The 7,649-nt window shown below is 38.2% G+C and overlaps 1 long non-coding RNA gene across 1 annotated transcript; it reads left to right on the top strand.

The window, feature by feature from the left end:
* The first annotated feature begins 930 nt into the window (after positions 1-930).
* LOC310899040 lies at positions 931-6,868 on the top strand. Its single transcript, XR_014583945.1, has 4 exons — positions 931-1,340; positions 2,754-2,853; positions 3,525-3,591; positions 4,549-6,868. It is a non-coding gene; the product is annotated as an uncharacterized lncRNA (long non-coding RNA).
* The last annotated feature ends 781 nt before the right edge of the window (positions 6,869-7,649 follow it).

Below are 7,649 nucleotides of genomic sequence, written 5' to 3'. Positions count from 1 at the left end.
CATTTTCCTTCTAGTAGCCAGAGTGATTAAAGCGCGCAGGTAAAATCTATTCCATGTTATGGGTAAAGACCAATAATGTTTCCAGTGTTTGTTCAGATTTTTTTTTTTTTTAACATTAGACAATTCTGCTTTATCATTTCAAGCACAGGAAGGGAACTGATTTCAACAAAAGCAGAAAAGGATTTATAGCATGTTCCTCATATAAATAAAGCCATATAATGTAAGACGTGGCATGTTGCATTGTTCTGTTCCTTTCATAATCTATGATGCCATATGGGCCTAAAAAAATACGACTATTATATGGATTTCTGCAGGGTAATTGGCATTGACACACATATATTGATCGAATAAATGAAATAACATGCACAGTTCTGACAATCTTTGCAGATTTGTAAGATTATAGCAGAGATGATTCTATGTCAGCAAAAAACTCTATAGGAATTTCTAATGAAGCCAAAACCAGTTCATTAATATACATATGTTTGAAATTGCAGCCCTAACAATTGAGTTCTCTGCTCTGAACACTATAATACATATTGTCGTGAGCTGTATGCCCTCAGATCATTTCTGTGAATTACAAGAAAATTATGGACTGGAGAACATTTTATTATTGTGCTTTTTATCCAGAAATACAGCCTTTCACTGATGAAAATTGAAAACACTGAAAATTAAAATGTAAATGCATTTATCAAAAGAAGAGGAAAAAATGGAATCCTGAACTTTAACTGCTTTTACATTTTACTTCTTCAAAAAACGATTTTGATATTTACATCTCAAAAGCACAAGTAGTCAGACTGCAATATCCATTGGAATCCTTACTAATAAGTGACTGGCTGTTTCTTGCTGGGGGTCTGAAGATTTGTTTTAGTAAATCAGCATTGAAAACTCTGTGTATGTGTTTGTATGTGTGTTTGTATGTATTCTGAGAGACAAAGAAAATAATTATATGTTTATTTTGTACTTTTTTTCTCCTTTCTGTTAAATGTACTCTTTGTGTTTTTTTACAGGTTAGTACCATACTAGATAGGATGCAAGTTACTCCTGTCTCTGTGGAGTGGAAAGAAAAGACAGAGAAACAGTGATACACTCTAGAAGCTTCTTTACAATGAAATTTAGCAGTTAATAAACTGAGTAAAATGCATAATTTAAGTTTCACTGCTGCTGGTCTTTTTTTTTACCCTTGGCTTCAGAAAAAAAAATATATATTGCTTTTTCGTTGGCATCCTGCCTTGACTGATGAGATGTTAGCAGCCCCTAAGAAGGAGAAAATCCATATGCCGAAGACGACTGTGGGCTCATTTTCCTGCAGAGGAAGAGTGTTGGATGAAGCATAGGAACAGGTAGGCAGTGCAGCAAACTGAGACAACATGTACCTCTGGTGCTGCTGAGTAATATAAGGAAATAAGAGGTTGATTGTATTATCTGAATGGAGACTATGCTTATTTGTGCAGTCGTTACTGTATACACAGTCAGAATAGTTGACTCCCTGTAGCTAAAATCCATCCAAATCCTCTACAAGCGAGACAGGTAGAGAATAGATAAATCATTTGTATAGTATTTCCACTGCTCTTGTAATCCTTTTCTCTTTCTTTTCCTTAACATTGGAAACATATTTTGTCTGGTGTGCATTTTCTGAACTCCATGCTGGGTAACAGTGCCAGACCCCCTAGATTTAAGTGACAAGCCCCTCCTCTCAGGCTGACATGACCACAGGGTGCTGAAGCTCCTTCCCCTATTTAAACACAGAAGAGCAGCCAGCTGCTGTTCTCACATCCCTTCCCTTTCTTGGCCTGCACACATCCATAGTGGCTCTTGCATAGGGGGATGCCACTGTGGCCGGATGCCACAAGCCTGCAAGGTGTGCTGTCCTGCTTCTCCCAGCCCTACACCCAGCACCTTCTGTCCCAGAAGGGCAGAAGAAGCATGTCCCCCATTTACAACCTTGGAGTGATACCTCCATGTGCTGAGAGGGAAAATGCTCAAGTGGCCTGATTTTATATGGATGGAAACATTTCTATCAGCCTTGTAACAGCTGCAGTGAAGAAGGATGAGCGCTACTCGTGGCTGACCCTCCAAGTGCTCCATGGTGAGAGGAGGGAGGCAGCCTCAAATGGGCAATGGTGCTGCACCAAGTGAATTCATCTATGTTTTTGTAGTTTTCTCCTCAGAGTGTCCTTAATTAAGCTTTTAACACAGGCCCATTAATTTCAGATGCTTCTGTCTTTTCTGTGCTTAGCTTGGAAGAATTCAAATTGAGCATCCAAAATAGAGCTTTGGAATGACCATTTCTGTTTTAGTTTCACCTGTTGTAGCTGGAAAATAATTTTTGCCTGTTCATAATATTGTTAAATAACTTTCATTCTAAGGTGATAAGCATTTAGAAACTCACACAGTATTATAAATAACAAAATTGCTATCACAGAGATATTGCCACCAAGCAAAAGTTATTGCCATTTAGGATCTCAGATACTGAAATGTTTGAGAATCTTCTGGGTTCACGTTTCAAAGAAAATAGCTTGTCAAGTAAAGAGATCTTTAAATGAATATCTATTTATGCTAAAAATGTTCATAGCATTTTTTTTCAGAATAAAAGAAAATCTGGTTTCATTATCTTTCCTTAAAATAAGCTACTCAAACTTGTACTTGTTCTTTTTCTTTCTTCCTTTTTTCCTTTTTATTTTTTTTCCTTTTATCAAAAAAGCTGTTATTGTTAGTTCTATTTCTGTATCTGATATTTCTTTTTACTTTGAAAGGAAAATGACTTCAATGCTTCAGATGCTTCAGACACTGGAATATCTTGGGCTATCAAAACAGAGCACAACAGTCATGATCAGAAACATTTTGCTTTAGCATGTAAGCAATTATTTCTATAAAATCATTGATATTCTTCGGATATAACAGGCATGTTTGGCAAATTTATTTACATCTTTCCAATGTTTTATGCATTTTTTGTTCCAGTTTCATCTTTGTTATTTCTGTTCCTGTCTTTCTTGAATTCATGATTAATGTTTCTTTAGGCAACAAAACAATACATTCCAGATCAAGAGTTATGTAAAGTCATAGCTTTTTTTTTTTTTTTTAAGAAATAAAATGAGTCAATAAAATATTAGTATTCATATCAAGTTTCCTCTCCATGAAAGACATCTTGTAGTCAAAAGTTAGACAGACTAAAATGGCAACTGCCCAAACAGGAAAGAAACATGGTACAAGAAATAGGTGGTTTTGGAAAATTCCAGCCACTACCTGGGTCTGGGTACAATTGATAAAGAGGACAAAAGAACTAATGGTATGGATTTAATGGATCAAATTTCTCTTCTGCATTTCATCTCTTCATTAATGGACCATGAAAAGTGAAGACGAGAATTGGACCAAAGAGCTGCCAGAGACTAAACCAAGTATTACCTCTTGAAAGATTGTATCCTTGATGCTTTAAATTAAAACTTTATTGCCATTGTAAAATGTCTGTGACTTACCCAGGGAAAATAAAATATATGATTTTCAGAGAGTGATCATTACTTTTTCAGCTAAAGAAGAAGTGTCCTTTCCTCTTAAGAATGGTGCGAAATGGAGTCCTCAACTGGCTTTCCTCAGGTGAGGTTCCTGGCCAAAGACCTTTTCCATCCACATCTGTTTCATTATTTCTTTTTCAAGGAATGGAGCAAATTTTGAGTCACACCCTCGGTTCCTAATTTAATAGTAAATAAAAATAGAGCCATATTTCAGTGGAGTAAATAATTATTTTTCAACTCGTCTGGGACAAAGACTGTACTCTTCCTCCTGGGTATAGCATAGGGATGACATAGGAGAAAAATGCCATTCCTCAGCTGGTCTGCATATCCCTGTTCCACACCTGAAAGGCAAAGATGTTGAGACCCAGATACCAACATGAGCCACAGAGGTTTTGGTCAGTGGTTTTCGAGCTGCAGTGAGCGAAGAGTGGCTCAGCAAATGGGGAAGACTCAAGCAGGTATCTGTGGAGGGAATCAATTGCCTGTTCAAGAGCCACATATTCCTTATGTGAAACGTGGTGGTATTTAAATGAAGATGCAGGGTTTTGAAGCTCCGTATTGTGACCCAGGACTATTCAGGCCCAGCTTCAAAGTATTGGTATAAGGAAGAAACATCTGAGTCATTTCTGGGCACAGTGGTGTAGCTTAGTTCCAAAGAACAGCTTCATGCTGGATAGAATTGCCTTCATGGGCACTAACCTGCAAGACCTCCTGTTTCTGAATAGCAGAAATGCTCAGCAGAGAAATATTCTGTAATATCCAAGCAGCTTGAGAAACAACCACTTCTCTGTCACTAGCAGGGAATGTAGCATTTGAAACTCTTCTTCTTGAGAATTAAGAGGGCTGCTTTCCAAGACACTGTTTGAGGATATCATAATTAAAAAAAAAAAAAAAAGTGATTAAAATAGACAAAATTGAAGTGCGTATACTAAAAACTGTAATTTTGAAGTTATTTTCTTAGTTTACTTTCTAAGTTTATTTTGAAGTTGTTTTTATTTCTCCACAACTGCCTGATATTATATGTTATGCTCTTTTACAGTGAAAGCTGGATTACTTGTGAAGAATCTTAGAGACTCCATCCAGCCTCCTACCCTGCTGGAGATACTCAAACCCAGACCTCACCTCTCCCTGAGATGAGAGGCCCAGCCACTAGGATGCTGGCTACAGGAGACGGAGTGGGGTGTGAGGGGGCAGAGAGCATCTGTCTCTCTGACTGAAGCTGTTCCACCATGCAGAAAACCTTCAAAATTCGAGATCAAAGAGGGACCAAGAGGAGATATGACTGCATCATCCAGCAGTTTGCAGTCACCTGACAGACGGAAATCTGTGTACCCTTCCTGCTCCAATACGTATCTACAAGCTTCTATATGCATAAAGCACTAAATGAAATAGTAATAATAAAAATATCTGACCCTATGTTCTTTCTTTCCCCTTTTTGTTTAATTGGATTGTCTGTCAGTGCTCCATGTAGGAGGATCCCTTATCAGAAGTATGAAGCTTTTCTGACTGAATGGAAAGATGAAAACATGCTCAGTAAGCTGCTGTATTTGTTTCATGAGCTAAGCTACAAGTTGACCTGATGATCCCAGAAAACAAAGAGCTGTTTATAAAATGTCTTAATTGCGGAGAGAGTATTAAATCAAAACCAGTTGTTGTTGGTGGTGATAGCTTCCATGGATCTCTGCTACAGTCCACAGAGAAAGTATAGGCACCCTGAGAGATTACGTGGTAGTCTACACACAGCACAGACCTCAGAAAAAAAATCAGAAAGATGATAACTGTCCTTTCTTCCACCTCTGTCTTCTCCTGTTCTGCGCAGGCATCCTTGCATATATATCTGAGAAATACAGGTCTCAGTGCCTTCCTGGTTCTTTGTAAATATTTTATTCAGGCTCTGCTCCGTTTCCTAAATTTGAGCCTTCTGTACTTTACTAATGCACCAAAAAGGACTGTTGTGGTTTAACCCGGCCAGCAGCTAAACACCACACAGCCGTTCGCTCACCCTCCCCCCTCCCTCTCTGGGATGGGGGAGAGAAACAGGAAAGTGAAGCCTGTGAGTTGAGATAAAGCCAGTTTATTAAGACAGGAAAATAATAATAATAATAATAATAATAATAATAATAATAATAAATAATAATAATAATGTGTATGAAACAAGTGATGCACAATGCAATCGCTCACCACCTGCTGACCGATGCCCAGCCTATCCCCAACCAGCCAGCCCCCCCACCCCGGCTAGCCACCCCTATATATTGTTTAGCATGACGTCAGATGGTATGGAATACCCCTTTGGCCAGTTTGGGTCAGCTGTCCTGGGTCTGTCCCCTCCCAGCTCTTGCTGCACCCCTAGCCTGCTCTCTGGCAGGACAGAGCGAGAAGCTGAAAAGTCCTTGGCTTGGTGTAAATGTGCATTTACAGCTGGACAATTCCCAATACTGAGAAGCAGTACACAGAGCTTTCCATGAGGTTACAAAACAAATCTGAAACTTAAAAAGCCATTGTTTATTTCATTATATGCATCTTCAGAGAGCCAAGAGCAACCTACGCAGTGCCACTGTTCTGTGGATTAATTCATGGCTGATGAAAACATATTGTTCTTAAAAGCAAAAGCTTTATTGTTCAAATGTCCCGTCCTGAGTCTGGCTGCCCTGTGTCACCCATTGCCTGTAGGAGTCACAAGGCCTTCAAGGATGCAGTTGCCAATGTAGCCTCAGTGAGCACATCACCCATTATGCTTTGCTAACAAATTTACTTAAAGGAGCATTGACTGGCACTTTTTTTTTTTGTCAGATGAATGTCATAGCTGCCAAGGGCAGATGAATGTTTGAAATATTACAAGCAGACGCCTCTTGCTAAGATAATATAAACCCAATTTTTTGCAAACATATCTCTGAGGAGGAAATAGGCTAGAGATCATCATGAGAATTTTTTGTAGCTGTAAAATTTTGTCAAAACGCAAGATAAAAACACAACAACAACAAAAAAAACCAACAAACCTATCAAGCAACTCAGTGCTAAAACTTCAGTCTTAGGACAATTCTGTTTGCAATTGCCACATCATTCAATTTTAAGTGATTTGCATACCAAATGCAAAAAAATGATTAACTGGAAGCTTCCCCCCTCCACCCCCTCTGAGACATATGGTGAGACAGCAACAGAAATGATGGATGTAGTGGATGATTGCTTGCTGAACCAGTGTGTGAGAGACTATGCTAGGAATAATTCATGTCAAGATATGGTCTTAACTAAAAGACATATTAAAAACAACAACTTGACAGGTTTAATATCTTACATGATACACATAATCTGTGACTTCTAAGGCATGTGATTATCTCAAAACATGATATTTCAGTAGAACTTCAATTTTATGAAAAGATCTCAAGAGATGCTTGATCTAATGTTAAATCAACCTTTCTCAAAATAAAGGAAACTTGAAGTCATTCTGAAGTATGGTATGGCCTTGTCTTTATCTAATACTACTTCAAAATCAACAGTGATTCCCTGGGGAAAGTGGAACAACAATATTATAAAACAGGTGAAAGTGAACCAATAAACAGGATAATAAGACATTTTGGATGAAAATGCATTTCATATAAACAAAGCATTTACTGCTTTGCCATGTCAGGAACCCACTGATTCCAATAAATATGCTACCTCTGCAGGCATATATTTCACATGAATTCCTTTCACCTGTACTTCAAAGGGAAAATTTTACAGTATTTACAGTAACAGAAATTAAGGCAGATGTTTAACAAGTATGAAAATCGGATGATGCTAACTGGCAAAATTGACATTTTTCATTACTTGAGATTGCCTTTTATGTGAAGAGAATCAAGTAAATTACAAAAAAACCTTGTGATTGTTGTAAGAGATGTGAGATCAGTAACTGTGGTTTGCAATATGGCCACTTACTTGCACCTCACTGCAAGCAGATATCATAGGCAGGGGGACAGAATACTGACCTCGGAGACAGGGACAGGCTGAGTTAATGCTGCTCCTGAGCTTGGCTATGCCAATTTGCCTTTTCTGTATCATTGCTTGTTTGTCTCGCCAGTTTAGAAAGTTTTCTTGACCAAAGAGATTGTCCTGAATTTTGCACAAACTTTGACCAACACAATCAGCTACTAATAAGTAAAGGAT

The sequence above is a fragment of the Anser anser genome (assembly GCF_964211835.1).
Source record: "Anser anser genome assembly, chromosome: 4".
NCBI lineage: Eukaryota > Metazoa > Chordata > Aves > Anseriformes > Anatidae > Anser > Anser anser.
Note: the sequence above shows the minus strand (reverse complement) of the source record. Positions and strands in the feature narration are given on the sequence as shown.